Source organism: Chironomus tepperi, unplaced genomic scaffold (genome assembly GCF_022539635.2).
Source record: "Chironomus tepperi strain 1889 unplaced genomic scaffold, CSIRO-AGI_Ctep_v1 contig_393, whole genome shotgun sequence".
NCBI lineage: Eukaryota > Metazoa > Arthropoda > Insecta > Diptera > Chironomidae > Chironomus > Chironomus tepperi.
The window spans coordinates 220,885-241,078 of NW_027226515.1; the positions used below are offsets into that span (position 1 = coordinate 220,885).

General features: G+C 28.5%; 1 protein-coding gene and 1 long non-coding RNA gene across 2 annotated transcripts in view; one reads left to right on the top strand and one right to left on the bottom strand.

Moving 5' to 3' along the window:
- Positions 1 to 20,194, bottom strand: part of LOC139096510 (pseudouridylate synthase RPUSD2-like) — a 93,857-nt gene that overhangs the window by 69,239 nt on the left and 4,424 nt on the right. The window lies entirely within an intron of this gene.
- LOC139096488 (uncharacterized) lies at positions 447 to 2,533 on the top strand. Its single transcript, XR_011544979.1, has 4 exons — positions 447 to 673; positions 1,855 to 1,998; positions 2,069 to 2,112; positions 2,169 to 2,533. It is a non-coding gene; the product is annotated as an uncharacterized lncRNA (long non-coding RNA).

Below are 20,194 nucleotides of genomic sequence, written 5' to 3' on the forward strand. Positions count from 1 at the left end.
CTCAGGCTCTTAAGCGCGCTCTATGTGTATATACTCAATAATCATTCCCAGACTCTTTATGTGGAAATCTTATATGCACTCATTGTATCATAAATTTTATTTTCATTTTGTATCTTTGCTTCTTGAAATTACAGTATTTTTTAAGAGATTGAATTTAATGTGATATAATTTTTTTTCTGTTTGTCCTTCTCATCTTGATCTAGGTATGTTTAAATTAATTTTTTCTAGTAATTAAATATTCACAATTTAGAAAAACTCAAACAATTCGAGCAATAATTCAAAAACTCGATGACAATTACAGTTTAAAATAAAAAATGCGTTTAAGTTTGTTCTACTCATACTAATTTTAACATTTTACGTATAAACGAATAAGAGAAATAAAACTACACATCTTATAAAATTTTCTTTTCGCTCGAAAAATCTTGTCAGTCAAAATGAATTTTTAACAGGGCAAGACGAATATAAAACGATGAAGAAGATGAAATAATGCAATTGTGTTTCTCATAGTAGCTTGCATTTTAGAAAAAAAAAAAATAAAATGCATTAGTTTCAATTACTTTTTTATTCGTCATTTTACGTTATGCACACAAAGTAGCTGAAGCTACAAGCCAAAGAAAATAATAAACTCGTAGGAAAAAGATATGAATGTGTGACATCTGACATTACACACGTGGTATGCCAATTTAAAATAGAATTTAGATTTCAAATGTCTGTCAGACAAAAAAAATAGAGTATGTAATATAGAGCAAATTAAATAGCTAAAATTTTTTTAGGATTTTAAACGTAAATTAACATAAGTCAATATCATCAATAATAAAAATAGTAAAATTAGGGCTTGTTTTTTTTTTTTAAAAAAAAAAAATGTTTCTGTAGAAAAATAGTAAAATTTATAACGCAATAGAAATTATCTTTTATATATTGAGTTTTTACTTTTTTTTTTCTTTTTTATCCGAAATTAAATCTCAAAGAATCTTTTTTCTTTTTATGTTTGAAAAATAATTAAACTGTCAAGATGGATTGCGTAAAGGCAAAATGACATCATAATTTGTCATTAACATGGCCACTCGTAATAGCGCATTTTCAGAATACAGAATCAAATAAGTATATGTAATAATAATAACGGCTTTCCGAGGGCCAGTGTAGGTTTCTAGGGTTGTACATGTAAAAAAACGAACGTCATTCATGCATCTGGTCTGATCCGCAAATATTAAGTGAACCACGTTACAGACTCCGGACAACATACGAACAATAGTCTTTTTCTGTAAAGATAATGCGTTAAAAATCACAAGACATTACTCATGAATCTACAAATCATCAAATTTTCATCTCATTTTCTTACATTTGATGTTTGAAGATTTAAAGATTTTTTTATGTCTGAATCTTTTGTTGTAGCTTTCTGTTTTCCTATAGATTTATTGCCGAGTATAAAAATTTTCTTTTATTGTTTTCTTCACCGAGTGAGGAGAAAAATTTCCGAGAATGCTTTATATAAAAATATTTTGGGTTGTTTTACAAAAAAAAACCAAAATAATTAAATCATTGCCATTGGCGCATTGAATTCGATATAGAACTAGTAAATATGTGGTCCTTAAGAATAAGTATTTCTGAGGCAGACGGACAGACAGATTACAAATTTTTTTAATATAGGACTTTAACAATTGAAATTTCAGTTTCATATTGTTTGATGATCAGGCATCATTCAGAGAAAAAGTAACAAAAAATTTTATACATGTCAGAATTTAAGCCGAAAAAAATAAAAGTAACTGATGAGTAGAATCATGTCGATTTTTACTGTTGTTAACGCAAATCAATAAATGAACCTCAAATTTCATTTTCGTCTCTCATTTCCCACAGAAAATCTTCATCATTTTTCATTGCCTTTTCGAATTTACGACAAAGAAAAAGAAAGAAGTTATGGTCTAGGCATCTAAATCTGTTAGCAACAGCTATTTGAGGGAAAAAAGTGAAAACAAATGGCGTATACAAAATATCAATCAGGTTTCAAATTAGACTTTTATTTATTTAATAATATATTGACATGAACTTTCATCAAATTTGTATATTTCAGCATCTTAAAATGTCGCATGCCGATGAAAATGAGCTTCAAAATGAGTAAGAAATTTTTTATTGCCTGAAACAATATTCTTATTTTCATTTTCTATTTTCAGTTTTCGGCTTTTTATTTTTTTTTTATTCAAACCTTAAGACAAGAGTGAATTGTTATTTGAGAACTTATACATTTGCATGATTATTTTTATCTTAATAAATCAAGTATTTAAAAAATTTGATAGTAACATATAGTGATTTCAATCCCGGGTTTGAAATGTAATGAGTTCCGGGATACCATAAAATTTAATTCCAAAATTTAAAACCCTAATAACAAATACTAGTAATATGAAACTAATGTAATGAGACCTTTATTGTTTGCTTCTGAAATCCATAAGCGTAAAATAAAATAACAAAAAAGAAAATTTTCTTGGTTTCATAGCAAAATTTTTATTACAATTTGGCATCACTCCAACCGTCGCAAATTGACAGCATTAATTTAATAATTACTATTTACTTTAGCTTTTAACAGTTTTGGTAGATTTTTAATACTTTTACTTTTTCACAGTACGGAAGATTTTGATATACTATTATTTTTATGAAATCTTCCTTTAATAATTATACTATTGATTGGTATCGTCTGATTTGAATATATATTTATGAATAAAGAAGTTTATCATGTCAAATAATTTAAAATATTATTTTAACTATTAATAAAGTAATATTTAAAAAAGTGTCATTAAGCTTATTTATAAAAGACGAAAAACTAAATTAAACTCTCTTGGATTTTTTAAACATCTTGTCAGGCAAAGAATTCCCATTGACATCAATGGTCATAAATATTACAAAATTGTATCGACTTTTTCCTATGAAAACTTTCTTCTGATATATTTATTTTAAAGTCCAGAAAACTTTTTTCGTTCCACCCTCGTCTTTAACCCCACTTAGCCTTCGCATAATTTTTCTTTTGCATCTTTTTTCAATTTTGTTCAAAACATAAATTATAAAGATTGAAAAGGGAGTGAAGATGGAACAACAGCTATACTTTAAAATAAAAAAAAAATCCAGTTCACATGATTTACAACGCATTTGTTGAGGAACTTTCATTGTCGTCTATCATGAGAGGAGAAATTTTCTAAAATGATCAACTTAGAGATTTTCTTCAGAAAAAGGTGCATTTTGACATGTATTTTTATGAAATCATCCTATAATGATTATACTGCTTTTTAAAGAGCTATTTAGAAAATTATAACTTTATGACAAAAACGTGTAGTGAATGAATTTCGTATGCTAAACTGTAAAAATGATGAAAATTTTTGTTGAAAAGATAATGAAATTACATTGAATTTATGAATTTTTTGTCAACTTTATATTTTAGAAAATAAAACAATTAATAGTCTTAAAATGCACATCATGAACATTCGTTTAAATAGAGATCATAAAAATGAGATTCAGGAGGTTGACATTTTAATGTCTTTGAAGAAAAAATAGTAGAAACATTAAGTTAAACAATTAAGAAAAACTAAGTTAGCATTAAGATTTTTATTCGTTTGCAATAAATCTTTCCCTATTATTTTCTTAATTTTCCTCATATCTTCATCTAACTTGATGAAAGATTTCTTCGTACGTTAACGTCAAATAAACATCATTAAATCGAAAGAAATAATGTAAACTATAAAAATAACACAACAAATGTTCATCACGATAAAACAAAAGAAAATCAAAGAAAAAAAGATTTTGTTAAAGTAAATAAAGAAAAGAAAATGAAGCAAGGAAATTTTTCAGGAGGTGAAAACTTTTAATTTACATAAAAGAATCTGTAAGATTTCCGTGAGTTATAATGTTATTGTTTCAAATCATACGATCACGGGAAGGCAGTAGAAATTACACCATAAATAGGTCACTTACGTAGTTTATCTTATAAAACTCTTTTCAGCAAAAGTTTTTAAGTTACGTCATAAAAAATGAGCATCAGTTTATAAACCCTTTTGAATTTCCTTTTTCCTAAACTGAAGAAGTAAATCTTTTTTGGGAGACTATAAGTCAGAATTGTCTTATAAATTTCTAATTTTAAAATTTCTTAATGATGTTTATCGTTCAAAAGATGTGGCTTAAAGACAGTCACATTTTGGAACAAGTTTCGAAAACCTAACCACGTTGACACGTGGTCAAATTAATTCTTGTTAAAATGTGACCAATTCATTTCTCTTATTATCAAGCAAATAAACGATTTTGAAAGCATCCAGCCCTCGTTCGAATAAAAGTCGACTCATTCTTCAAAATTTACGATTTTCAATTCTTTAGCGTCCCAAAGGATAAATTATATTAAAGACATTGAAACACTTAATGATCCGTGACCGAAAAATTCCTTTCTTTTGTTTTTTAGCTTATTTATTGCCGATTTTCTCTCAGTTAATCTTTTCTTTTCGTCTATTTTTAAAAAGAACAAAAATGTTCACATTTTATTTCTAACCCCAGTTCACATCGGTCCGTCAAAGGGAACAGACGTGTTTTTAATTCGCTCCGCAATTAATTCAAAATTCTCAAAAGCTCCAGATAACAACAACAGAGATTAAAGTTTCGAATCTCAGTCCAAAGACGTGTTTTGACTTGTTCGGCAAAATGGTAGAAACAACAACAAATCTCAACAACGAGGAAAGTAACCAAAAACTTTCGAACAACCTGAATCTCAACAACAAGATTCAGCACCCGTGAAACTCTCATTATAAACAACGAAAAGCAACATGACATTGAGATGGAAAATCTCAAAACAAAACAGACAACAATGGATCAATTCGTCCAACCATTTCGCAGCCAACTTGAAATCTTCAGTGCGCCAGCCAAAGATATCTAGTGCTAGCAAAAAGAAAGATGACAACAAAAAACAATTTGACTTCTCAAATGCCAGGACGAATCTGTACGATAACAGATTGTTCAACTTCAGCGGAGATAACAGCAAAGCACCAGAACAACCAAAACAAAGTGAAATATCATCATCATCGAAAGACATCAACGTAACATCACAGCAGAAACCAAAACCACCACCGATTTAACTAGTGGTGGAGGACAGGAGATCAGAAGGTTGATGAACCAGATCAACAACCAACCCAGGAGTTTTATGATCAACGTCAAAAAGGATTCAAAACAAAAGTTGTATCAACGGAGAGTTTACGAAATTCATACTCCTCAGAGAAAAACAACACCACTTTCACACCTATGCAAACCAGGAACCACAGATGAAAACGGACTTCCAATGATGGAGATCGTAGACTTGGAAAAAGTTTATCACCAGTTAAAATTGTCAAAATGACAATGAAACAAATACCTTCTGTATTTTAATAAAGTACAGGAAGGTAACATTTTGGAAAACCTTTAACGGACCTTCTTTCTGTTCGAAATGTTTGCAGTTTGGTCATGGACAACGTGGTTGTAACAAACCACTAATCTGTTTCAGATGCTCTGAACAGCATGATTCAAAAACCTGTCCTTACATTTCGATTGAAACCAACAAGGTCCCAATCGAAAAACTTTCACTTCTTTCTCACAAGAATGCAACATCAGGAAACAAATAATCGAGAAGTGGAAAGCTAAATCAACGAACGACAACAACCGAAATCAAAACAGACCATCAGGTGAACAACAAAGGATTCCACGAAATCCTGCTGGACAAAGGAATGCTCCACCAACATCAAAAGCAGGTGAACGATCAGGCGGATCTGATCAATTTACATCACAAAGACCAGCTAGGAGTATCCCAGAACTACCAACAACATCTTTCTGAAACCTCCACACCAGTCACCATAAAATCACAAAATAATCATCCACAGCAGAAACCCTCAAATCAGGAAATCAAAACAAAACACGAAGAAACAGGAGAAGGGGAAAATGGAAATAACAACAGGTCAAAGCCAAAGACCAATAACAATCATCAACAGAACTCAACGCAGGTTGTAGAAATTATGGACCTAGACTTTTATCTTGGAAACAAACAAGGTTCTGAACCTTCATCCAGTGGTAATACAAAGGAACAAATTTCACCAGCCCAAGGCACAAGATGAAATGAGCACAGAGACAGATTTATCAAATTGCATGTTCTTAAAGATTCATCGAAATCATCACCAAAAAACCAGAGTATTTTCGGCCAACAAGTTTCTACATGAATTGTAGTCACCAAAGAATCAACGTAATTTACTGGAATGCTAACAGCCTTGCAGATAAGATGTTAGCATTCCTCGAACCTCAGCATGCAAAACGTTGATGTTGCGTGCATATCGGAAACATTCCTAAAACCAAACTTAGACTCGCATCCTGACACGTAACATCGATTTGATCGCATTGATAGACCAAAAGGTGGTGTTGCGATCATTGTCAAAAGAAATCTAAAACATCAGCTTCAACCAAGTTACAACACAAAGCTAATAGAATGCATCGGAATAAAAGTCTTCATCAACGAATCAATAAGCTTAATTCGTGTTAAAATGTGACCAATTCATTTCTCTTATTATCAAGCAAATAAACGATTTTGAAAGCATCCAGCGCCAAATCAGGACATCCAAAGTTCGAATACAGATATGACTCGACTGGAAAAAATTTAAATCTTATATAACTCGTCGCATCGAAAAGCACTCTGGAAAACCCATGCAACTATCAAAGATTTCAAGAAACAAAACTGTGAAGAAGAGAAAGATCAACTTTGAATCGACAAAGCTCACACCAGAAATCAAAGACTTAATCAGGACGAAAAGAAGTCTTCGACGAAGATCAATTCGATGCCACCGTTGATTGATGCAGATAGAACTTTCATCACTAATAAGGAAAAAGCCAGCGTTCTCAGTGACTATTTTCGTTTTATAGTTGCACAGAACTTACAAATGTAGAGGCGTCCCAAAGGATAAATTATATTAAAGACATTGAAACACTTAATGATCCGTGACCGAAAAATTCCTTTCTTTTGTTTTTTAGCTTATTTATTCCGATTTTCTACGTTCGCAAACTTCTCATCTATAAGCTAGCCGTGAGACCCATCTTCACATACGGCTGTCCAGCATTTGAACGGATGGCAAAAACACATCTTACAAGTACTACAAAACAAATTCTTGAGAATTGTTCTCAACAAAACAAGATACGAAAGGATATCCGATTTTCTCTCAGTTAATCTTTTCTTCGTCTATTTTTAAAAAGAACAAAAATGTTCACATTTTATTTCTAACCCAAACACCACTGAATTCCGACAGCATTTAATTGTGATATAAAGAGCAGTTTTTCGTTTTCCTTCATGCATTTCTGCAGGTCTTGGTTTTGAAAAAACATATTTGGTTTATAGCTGGCGTTATTTTTAAATTTAAAGGAAAGATATTCCTAACGTGACTAACGTGAACAGATTTTTTCAGTAATACTAATATTGTATTCTCTAAAATGGTAAAAACCAAATAAATTTATTGTAAAAGTTTTTCTTTATTTAATTTAAAGTCAATGATCAAAATCAATAAAACAAGATGATTGTTTTTAAGTTCAATAAAACTTAATTAATTTGTTTTTCCATAAGCAGTTATGGATTTTCATTATTTTTTCTCTTTTCACGCAGTCATTGTTTTTCATTATATTTAATAGAACAATTCTTATATTGATTTTTTCTTTACCAATTAAGAAATCGAGAATAGTAAATGAGTTATGAAAATATTTGCAAATAAAATGTAAGTGATTTTTGAAAGCATTCAAAGAATTTGAATGAATTAAAGCCAAAAGTAGTAGGCTTGAAGTTGTCCACGTCTCATCGTTCCTTGTCATAAAAACTAATTTTAAAGGAATTGCAATATCAAAAATGGCAATAAATGCACTTAAATCATAAATTTTAACCTTAACAACCGATAAACCAAATCAATATAATACCGGAGATGAGAGAAATATAATTAAAAACTTTATTAATTATTGTAAAATAAAAAGCTCAATGGCCGAGTTTGAAAGGCGAATGGCGGCAGGAAATTGCAGATTGAAAGAAACATCATTTTTAATAAGGATATTGATTTTTGCTAGAAGCAATGTTTCTTGTGGACGATGAAACATGTTTTATCACCATCTCATGATCCATGTGCTCTACTAACAACTACCATTCCCCTCAATTTGCTTTATATTTCATTATAAAAGTTATGAAAGAAAAAGAGATAAAAATTATAGATTTTATAAAATGTATAAAAAGGATATGGAAAGATGATAACAGTAGTAAAAACGTAGATAAGAAATGTACAAGCAAAAAAAAATCTCAGTACTTATTATGATAAATAAAGATGAGAAAATATAATAATTTCAAAAGTTTAGAGAAATTACAGTTTATGTGAATAATTTTCAAATAATAAAGGAAATTTTTTTGCTTTTCTTTAAATTGAAATGAATCAATTTTGTGACATAAATGTTTATCATTCCATATTGTAATAAAAACAATCGCTTAATTATATTTTACAGCAAATTTTTTTTATCTAAAATGAGAAAATTTGAGAAAGACGCGCTATCATAATTAAGTGTCAACATTATTATAATCTACTTTTCAATAATAGTATCTCCTTTTTCTTTACTTTTATCAACTTTTCAGAAAGTTTTCTGTGTGCATTTTGCTTAGAAATTTTTTGTATTACTCTGTCACTTTGACCATATGTAGTAAAACTACATGCACTTAAAATGTTTTCATTGTTCTTTCAGAATATGCTCGATACAAACAAAAAGAAGTTTTAATGAAATTCATACTTAATGTTAACCCATGACGGAGGAAAGCTATTTTGTTTGTTATCTCAGTCACACCGTTTCATAAATATTTATCACAAACTCACACAGATTCTTTCTGCATGCATTCTTTACAAGTAAAGGTTTTGTGAATAAAATTTTCACGATCTTTCTTCGTTTGTTTCCTTTCTTTCTTTTTTGTGAATGAAAAATGAGTTTTTAATTCAAAGTAAACTCAATTAATGAAATGAAAACATCATTAAGCTCAAAAATGAAACATTTCATCATCATCGTCTCTATTTTTGTTTCGCATGCACGTATGATGAATAAATTTTCAAGAGCACAAAATTTTTCGTCAATCACAAAAAAAGTGTTTTCAGTACAATCATTAACTTTTAAAGAAAAAAAAAAATGATTCGAGTTTTGAGAATGAATGTTACATTTAGTCGTTCATCATTGCTGAAGAGTTAATTAGAAAACAAAAAATTGGTCTTTTGTTTTTTCTTTAAAAGATTTGATAAATTCATGTAAACATCAAGCTCATCAGGTGGCTGAATATATAAACATTACATAACCTTCGTTGTTAATGATGTTTCTAACAATATAAAATTTGCGAACTCATTTTCTCTTAACAAAACTATAAAATTATTGAACAGAGTAATATAGAACAAAATTTTATGAATAAATAAAATACAAATAATTTCCTTGTTTCATTCGACAACATGAAAATCACCAACCGCAATCACGACAATCTCGCGAAATTTATCTTCCACACATTCGTTAAAGTCGTTAATCCTGTCATCTTCTTAATTTTCTCTGTGCTGAATGTGAGAAGAAAAGAAATTTTTCAAGTTTCTCATACATCTTAGAAACATTTGACTAACTCACATGATGCTTCTTTTGTTTACAAAGTTGCATGATGAGTTTGTTATTGATTTATGTGAAATTCCAAAAAGTCAAAAAAAATCCGTAATTTTTTGCTAATTACTTACTTTTATATTGACTGACATGACATGTCATAACTTTATAACGCTATAAATTAATTAATATCATGTATATGTTAAATAAATATGAACCAGACCTAGATCTATAAATTTTTCGTATGTGTATAGCAGAAGAAAAGGAAAAAATATCACACCGCAATGTGTGCGTAATATGATGAGACTTTTGAACTTCTTAAAAATCTACTAATTTTGAGTAAATTTTCTTTCCTCATTGACTGAAAGTGAAAATGAGAAGGAGAAATATATTTCAAGCCACACTAAGCGTGAGAAATGATTTGTATAGTGAAAATTGTTTACATAACTTAATGTATACTTCTATACACGCATATTTCATCGCTTTTAGATCATCAAAAATGAACAAGTTCATTTTTCTCTCCCCATTTGACTTCTCCCAGTAACTACCGCAGTTGATTTTTCTAACGCTACCTCTTCTCATTTCTGAATTGTCACACACACTCGTGTGCCGAAGAATTTTCTTTTCTCTCCATCTATTTTTACAAAAATTCGCGTTTTTTCTCCTCTACTCATACTTCGTTTTTTTTTTTTCCTTATGAACAACGGTATTAAAAAAGGTGGAAATTTTATAAGTAAAAAGAAAAAAACAGTTCATTCATAAGAGTGAAAATGTCTAAGCAATGTCTTAAAACATAAAAAATGTGCATGATTTTTATGGACTCCAAGGAAGGCGCTTTTTTGGACTTTCAAAATTCGGACAGTCAAAGTCCTGCAAAAGATTATATTAAAGTGTATTGTTTTTGTATTAATTCAATTTTTTGGGTTTGTTTGTCTTTTCAATTACAATTTCCGGAACCTGACGTCGATAAAAAAAGAAATCTTCATTTTGTACATGGGAAAATAATCTTCTCATTTACATTCGTTCTAATTACTTAAACATTCTCGTGTTTCGTCTAAGAATAGACATAAAGCAGTATATGTGAAAAATAGTCATTTTTAAAGATCGTGCTAGAAGACTTGTAATGAGCAGCAACAAATATTGTCTAGAACATTTAAATAAAATTGTTCAATTTCATTATGGACACTCAATAATATTATTAGTCAACATGCTTAGGCAGACAGAAGAAAAAAGCAAATATAAAATAAAATTTGTTGACGAAATCCAGACATGACTTTATGATGCTTAAAAATAATAAAAAAAAAATAAAGTTATTTAATTTTTATCTTTACAAGATCATTCATTTGTTTGTTTTAATTTGTTTTTTTACTATTGCGTACTATAGATTATTAATTTTGTTATTCTAATTTGTTTTTCCATCAAGTTTGTATTTAAATTAATATATATTTAACATTTGTCGTGTGCTCTCATTCTGAGTTCCATCATTTTAAACAGATAATGAAGAAGAAAATGTGGATAAAAAAATTAATTGTAATATTCGCTTTTTAACCCAGACCCCTTTTCATAATCACCAAATTTTACTTTTTTTGTGCAGATTGTGAAACTTTTTGAGATTTATTTTATTTTAATATTAAAATAAATACATTTACGTCTAAAATCCCATGCGGGTATCCATAACCGTTAAATTAAAATCTTTCGACCATGTTTGATAGGGTATTGTTTTATTATATATATAACATATTGGAGCCTCCGCTTTGGAGTTCTGCCAACTCTACAACCATCATCCATTTATGCAATGATGCGACAACATTTTCATTATCATTGTCATCATCACTCAAGTAACTTTTAATTCTGTTAATTAATTTCATCCAAATATGGTTTTATAATGCAATCTTCTACGCGTCTTACAATATACATGCCTATTCTATGATTTAATTACTTAAATTAATTTTGATGTTGAATAAAATTCTTTTTTTTTTTATTCAATTCTTCATGATCTTTCTACTTCATTCTACTTAATCTTTCCCTCATTAATCGATATGAATTTAAACTATTATAAAAAGACCTTATTAATGCAAAAAACGAAAGCGCCTTTTCCATTGATGACATCGTATTTCATATTTTACAAAATACTATTAAAATCCTTTAACACTTCGGTTCGATGTATCAGTCATAAATTTGATGTGCCTCAGCTCATTTTGTAATATATCAAACTAAAAATTAATAAAATGAACTAAAAAGTAATAATGTTTTGAAAGGTCTAATTCTATTTATAGCATTTGCTGAAACATTTTTTTATTTGATATCACGTTAATTTATCAAAAAAGGAAGCCTAATTTAAAAATTTGTTTGTTAATAGAAGTGAAATTAACGCACATGTAGCTTTATTTTCTTTTTAATCTCGATTTAATTATTCAAATCAATTAATTGAGTTTTATAAATAGCATGTCAACGACGCAATCTGCCAACAATTTTAACAGTCGCCTTAACGAGAAGTTTGATTTATGAATTCACAAATGAGAAATGACTTATGACTTTCAATAATTAAATCAAAAGATTGGAAGCAAAAGAATGTTTTGTACCATAAAAAAAAAATGGGAATGAGAGCGATGACAGCTTACAATATTAATTAAAATGTATATATATTGTTATAATTAAAAGAATTGTAAGTAATGAAGAATTTAATTAGCTTGTGAGAGGAAGATAAAAATGGAAGAATACAGAAATAAAATAAAAAAAGAATTATTCAAACCCATTTTAAAGATTTTTTAAGAGAATAAAAATAACGCAAGTAAAAAGAACTGGCAGAAAATTAGCGTAATCTACCTTAATTAACCTTGTGTACATGGTGAATGTGTTAAAAATTTTAAGCCTGCAATTTTAAACAAATGAAGCGCATTTATATTTAGATAAAACTATATAAATACTTTTCGTACACCCATGAAATTTCATAAACATTTTAACATCCACAACCTAACCAGAAATACAATGAATAATTGAATTAGCAAAATTTTGCAATACAGTCAATGAAAATAAAACGTTCAACAACTTATTGCGTTTCAAAAAAGCGCCAGATTATAGTTATGCAAGAAATTTTACTTTTCCTTACTTCCTTTTACCAGCAACAGCAGTAGCTGTTACAGCAGAAACAAATTCATGCGATAATTAAAGAATTTGCTAGATGACACAACACGCAATCTCCCGCAACTCATGCTAGTAATGGTGTTGATGTTAATTTTCTTAAGATATTTTATTTCAGAAAACGTTCAGCTTAACCTTGAAAGATATCAAAAGACCGACACCACAAAAACACCTTAATTAACACATTTTTTTTTCGTATGACAATGTGAGAAATAGTTGCGTACACAGTTTCTCATTATTATTAAGCTTCTTTAATGTTGGTTGTTTTGTCGGAGCTGCTGCTGTTTATATTTACACAGCAAGGTCGATATCTCATTTGCTATTGTAACATATTATAAAATAATTATGGAGCATTGTAAAGTTAGTTTTAAATGATGATTCAAGTACATTTGAAGAATATCGCAATAGCCTAAAAATAAATTTCCAAAGTTCAAATGTCGAGAATAAACAAAAAAAAAATCCTCCTAAGAGTTTAGTCTATTTTCCAAGAATACAATTTCCAAATTCGACTCTAAAGAAATAAAAGATTTCTCGCACAGGATTTCCCTACTTTAGATCACACATCAGACAATATTTTTGTAAGATGACATACATACGAAAGAAAAATGAAATACGCTTACTCTCACATACACACAAAACATTGAAATTGAAGTGGCGGAAAAACATCAAAGAATTTGAAGAGAAAAATAAAAATAAAAAGGGAATGAAAAGGAAAGAAAAAGTGGATATCAAGAGTGAAGTGTTGTTTGTTCACTCGCTTTATTACGCCTGCATGATTCTGAATCGTTTTTGTGCTTAGAGAACATTACAACCATTAAAGACATGAGGATGATGAGAGCTGTTTAAAGTTGAGAGAATTATTTAAGTGGATATGATAGAATGTGTTTTATCAAAAAATTATCACCACACTTATGTTGTGGTTTCCAAGAGAGTAAGTGCGAAAATTAGGAATAATCAGAAGATGAAATAAATAGATAAATCGACAAACTTGGTAGATGGTTAATTTAGTACAAGGCCAATTAATTGTGATTATGAGAAAAATATTTTTTAAAAAATATAATATAATGAACGTTACAGATCATTTAAAGTAGAATAATGTTCATATATAATAGTAAAACACAATAAATTTCATAATAATAATTTAATCATATTGTATATTAAAATATATTATTAAATTTCAATATTCATGTTTACTAAAGAATTTTCTGCTCACTGATTCGATTCCAAAGCATTTTTTATATGTATTTTGCCTGTTTTATCTAGAAAAGATATTGATTCTTTTTCATCGCTTAACGTCATAAGCAGAAAATTTTCTTTTCCTCTTAATGAAGGGCCGGAAAAAATTCATAACCATATCTAATTATTAATAGACAGCATAAATTTTCCTTCTTTTACCTTTTCCGAGTTATTTTTATCAAAGTTAAAAGAATCTAATCTTGCGAAAAATTAAAAAAAAAAAGTTAGACATGTTATGAAGAGAAACATCACCCAGCTGTTATTTTTCCGAACAACCTCTTATTTTTCTAATTAGTGTCTCTGAAAAAGTTTATGAGAGCATAAATGGTGATATAATTTCTGATTACATCTATGTTATCTTGATACAATTTGTAAAATATTGAAATCACACAGCAAATTTGACATTGTTAAGCACGTTTTGACAGAATGAATCCATTTATGCAATGTTAAAGCTGAAGTTTGATGCCTTAAGAGATTGATGATAAATGTTGTGACGAAATTAATACGTCTAGAAAATTTTGTGAGTTGACATTATTGATTTTAACCCAAGGATTATCCATTTTAACAAAAAACTTATTTTTTTTTAACTTTAATTTTACACCAACAAGAAAGATGGGAAGGTTTTTAATTTAAATGTTTTTCGTGCTTCGATGCAGATATTTTATAAATTGGAATAAAAACTGATTGTTTGAGATTCAAATTTAATTTTTAACTAGAACAAATTCTTTCAAAAGTGGAAACTTTGTTTAAAACTTTTGTTTCTATCACATTATTTTTTTATGTTAAACCAATTTATAGTTTGATTTATTAAACAGATTTTTTCACATCCCTAGATATCTATGAAATTAATGTCGCGCGTTCATGTGTTTGTCATTAAATCATAAAAATATTCCTAGTCAAAGAATAAAAATTTTGTGTTCACAATAAAAAAAAATTACAAAAGTATTCGTTCTTATCGAGTCACTTCAGCGCATTTTTGTCCAACGATTAGTAATTGATAAATAAATATATGCAAATAAATTCGAATTTCATTTCGATTTAATTTATTTCGTTAACTTAAAAAGAGAATCCAATAGAATCTAAATCCCTTCACGATCCAGAAAAATAATACAGATTGAACAAAGTGTATTGTTAAGCTACTTTTTTGCGCTAAGAATGAATAAATTTATAAATACCTTCTTCCGTCTTCATAAGTAATAAATGTTTGTCGTCTTAAGTCAAAATTACAAAATAATAAAAAAAAATTTCCCACATTCTGAAGCTATAAAGTTTTTATACAAAATGAATAAAGAACAAAAATAGGAAGAAAATGAGAATTTTATTAACAAGAATCATTGAGCATTAATTGGATGATAATAATAATAATAAGTGTCACTGGCATTTGCTAATCATATTATTATAGTAATAAGTAAAAAACCCTATGCATCGATGTAAGTTTCACATTGTTTTCCATATGACTCATGTCATTTCAAATTAGATTCCATTAGCTACCGACCAAATAAAGAGTATTTTTTGAGAATTTATTCGTGCAAAAATTATATTTTTACTCTAACCTTAAATTATTACTGAGTTTTTGTTTGATAATGTTTTTTAAGAATGTCGATTAAGGAATTAAGTTTGTAAATCTTCAAAATTCTAGTTGCTAAATGACATTTCTTCAAACCATTATATAGACAAAAATGAATGAAAGAAAAAAATGTCTAGAGGGATCAGCCAAATGATAGCATTAATTTTTAAAGCTTAATTATGTTAATCTTTAAAAGCAAAACGTGTACAATGTCGATAGAGATTTTTCTTCCTTATTTCTAAATGCGTCTTGTGAGAATCCTCACGAACAATGATAATGGTACATACAACACAAATGTAATATGAATGTAAGTAGCAGCAAAATTAAAAGTAAGAAGAAGAGTGAAGGGAGGAGTGAAACTAATAATAATGAAATTTTCATTATGTTTATTTTGATGTGATAAGATTTTTTTTCTCTTTTTTCAGACGTGTAAGTGCTTTTTTTTTGCTGTCAGTTAGGAGAATTTTTTTTGTCAGTGATGAGGGATTCTTGCATATCTAGCAAACGTGTTTGTTAACCAGAGATTCACATGAAGATTCTTGTTCTATTTACCATGATAAATGAAATATGTAGTGTTAGCGTTCATCTTTCAAAATTAGATATACTAGTGAAATTCAAGCATTTACAAACTTTATCTTCTAACTAAAGTCATGGATATCTATTGAGTTTATATTTCTACATAGAGCATTACACAATAAGAAGGTTTTCTTCTTAATTTAAAATTAATGTCATGAATTTTGTCTAATGTTTAATTTAATTTAAAATTATTGTTTATTCCACTAAATTGCCATTTTTTTAAAAAGACATGTTCTGAATTAGCAATGTTATCTTATGTAATTCCGGAACCTAAATTATCTTAATGTAATTTTTTTGTAGAAGTTAAATAAAACGAATTTAAAGCAATGACATCAACATCAACTTAATCCACAAAAGAATAAACAAGAAGATTTTTTTAACAACATCGTCATCACTGTTGCGATTCTAAATAAAGAATTCATTAGACGCGCACACAGATATTTAATTTTATTCCCTCATCTTTTTCACAATTATTTGATGTTTTAGTTATTTCGCGCTTTCATGCCTCATCAAGATAGATTCAGACTTCTTCTCATCTTTATTTCGTTTGCTTGCATTATGTGAAGGAGATGAGATGAAATATGAATGATGGGAATATAATGTAATGCACTATACACAAAGAAGAAAAATATGAAAGGAGGAGGTCAAAGTAAAACGAATTAAGAGAAAAATAATAATAATAATGCAAAAGTCTGCGAATGATTATGTTAGCATAAATTCTGTCAATTCACTATATCAACATCGAAAAATCATATTCTTTTCCATTCTTTTATTTATGATTTTTTAAGATTCTCTTTTATGATTCCTTGAATAGAATTTTCTCACCAATTAGAATTAATGTCATTTACGACCTTATCTGCGTTACATTTCAGCTTAATTTATATTTTTATTGCAACACGATATTTTTCATAGTTAATTATATTCTCGCATTTACTTTCAACTCGCTATTTTGCACACGTGAACATTTCTCATGTTTACATGCCTTAAATTTGATCATTTTCTTTCACTCCTTCAAAAGAAAGACAAGAAAAAACAAAACAAAATTTTGTTTTCATGAAAAGCTTCCTAAATTAAGAAGCGGGTTCAAATTTTCGTTTACACATTCATACTTTGATCTATATGACACTAACATTAAAAACCTTGATTTATGGTTAAATGGAAATAGAAATGTACTTAATGACGAAGAAAGAACTAATGAGTGGCTTCTTTTTGTCTTAACAGATGTATGCATATAAAAATAGAACTTTATGTCCAAATAAAAAACTTATGATTTATAAAAGTACCTAAGAAAAAAAAAAATAAATAAACATAGAAACATTTTGATTGTCCATCATTAATTAAGGCAGATAAAAACTTTTAGAAATTAGTTATTTAAGTAAATTGTTCATTAACTTTACTTTCTATATATTTTTCGAACCGTTCAATTACAAGTTCAATTTCAAATTCAAAATGGTCATCTTCATATATTTTCTTAAAAATTCTTAGTCCAAATCTATACAATGAGCAGCATCAATGATGACGATAATAATACATTTTAAGAAAAGAAAACCGTGCTCGCGAGAAAGCAAAAGGCCATTTGTAAAACAAACAATTTAAAAAAACTGTCTTCTTATGCTATTTTTAATTTTTCTCCTCATTTTTCTATTTGTTCCAACATTCCGTCATTTCCAATAGTAAAGTTATACTCTATTCTCATTTATATTACAAACGTTAATAATTGAAATAAGAAAAGAAGTAAAAAATAAATTTAAGACATGAAAATCGACGGGAAATTAAATCGTAATAGTAACTTTTTGTTAAAAATAGATGTTTTTGCATGTTGAATTCATATCGACAAAAAATAAAACATTTCGAAACTCGTCACGGATGATGACGTTCATTTATAAGCTGTAAAAAAATCCCAGTTGCTCCTTACTGTCTATTTATCATTCCCCTATGTTGATTTTATGGTGAATTAATATTTGAAACAGAAAAATTGCTTTTCCGAATAAAAATGTTTTACAACTGCACGATGCAATCAATAACTTTTCTTTACAAAATGTCAAAAATAAATAATTTATTAACAAAAATTAAATCTAGGGATGAATCAAGAATAATATTCTTATAACTTTTGACCTTTACATGTTAATTTAATCCATCACAGTCTTATAACAACTTCAGTTAATTTATTACAATTTTCCAATCTTAACAACTAAGCAGAAGCCAATAAATAAAGAAATCATTTTTTGTCTTAATTTGATCAATTGCATGAAGCCTAGTTAGATGATCAGATTTTAAAGTAAGTTTAAACATATATTTTACTGTAAAGGAAATTACGTTTAGAACAAGGAGACGTTTCTTATAAAAAAAATATGATAAACAGTATATGAACCTGATGGCCAAGGCATAATGTGCTGCATTCCTTGTTTACATGATGATGATGATGTGCCTTTTACAAGATGAAAAATAAATGTACCTTTTAATTGAACAATTTAATGAAACAAATATTTCTTCTCTCTCCCATATTTTTCTTCGCCATTTCTCAAGAATAGTCTTTAAATGATTGTAAATTGGCTGACTGACTGACTGCGGGTATTTTTTGTAATAATTTTTTTTCCTCCTCTCTTTTATGAATGCGGTTTTCGTGGGATGGAATTTTAATGATAATTGAATTAAACGAGCAAAAAATTTACTTTTTGAAGATCCAGAGTAAATTTATTGAGTCAATTAATTAATGGCGCAGCAAGTAGATGCAGATTTCTTTGTGTAAATACAGCAGTAAATGTGGAAAAATGTGGCTGGATCTTGGAGGGCAATAAATTTATGTTTTCAAGCATCTTGAGTGGTTTTGAAGAAGAAATTATCGAGCGATAATTACACCAAAGTGAAGAGGAATTATGGGGGGATTAGGGTGTATCTTCTTAGATTTTGGTTCTTTAAATTAAAAAAAAATCGTGATAGGATATTATACAGCAGGAATTTTTGAAGAAATATTATTTGAAAAACTCTAGTCATGTTATTTCATTTTTATTCAGTTCAGTCCTTTTCTCATTTTTCTTTCTCACAACTTGAGAAAATCGTTTGTATTTTAGGAAAATGTCATGGTTTTTGTCTCAAAAACAAGAAATAAAATAATTACATGAAAATAAGCGAAATAGTCTGTCGAAATAACTAGATCTAGATTGAAAATGTTTCTTTATAAATTAAACCATATTGTACACATTAAATATTAAGTGTGCATAGGGATTTTTAATTAAAAAATTTTAAAAATTAAATTTTTCCCATCTTTTTTCCTTTCTCATATACTTCACAAGCTTATTACAATATCATATTTGTCTTGGGATTGAAAGCGTTCGCATAATCACTAGATAAAGAATCGAAATTGGAAGCTGCATTGCGAGAAAATTGTCGAATTTCCTTTATGCAATATAGTCATCTACTAATCAAATCATTTAGGTTTAAAATCAAGATAATTTAATAACGTGAAAGCGAAATCTCTACTTCTAGTTAATCTAGTAAAAAAATGTACGGCATAATCTAGTTCAAATCAAAAATTTATAACTTATAAAATTTTCTGAAAATTTCAAAAAAAAAATTCAAAAAATATTTGGCAACATCGTTCAAGAATCTTTCAATTTCTGTCCGATATACGAAAGACTTTTTTATCCGATTTTTGCAAGATTTATCTTGCACAATCGGACCGAAAACTGCAAGATCTTTCGGACGTTTTATCAAAAATTATGTCTGGCAAATTCTGGCAAAAGTCGGACGTATAAAATTCGTCAGATTTTTGCCAGAAAATGCAAGATTTTTTTTCTGGCAATATCGTCCAAAAATCTTTCAAAATCGGACGGAGTTTTTCGTGCGAAAAAAAATCGTCCAATATCTTGCAAAAATCTGGCAAAATCGGACGGACAAAAAAAGTCTGGCGAAAATCTTTCCATTTTGGCTCAAGGGCATAGTTACCACACACATATTGTACGAAATATTTTTTATAATAATTTTGTTTTTTGTAGAAATGAGACATGCACATGAGTGCAAATAAAAAATACATTCATTATCGTTTTCATGTGCTCT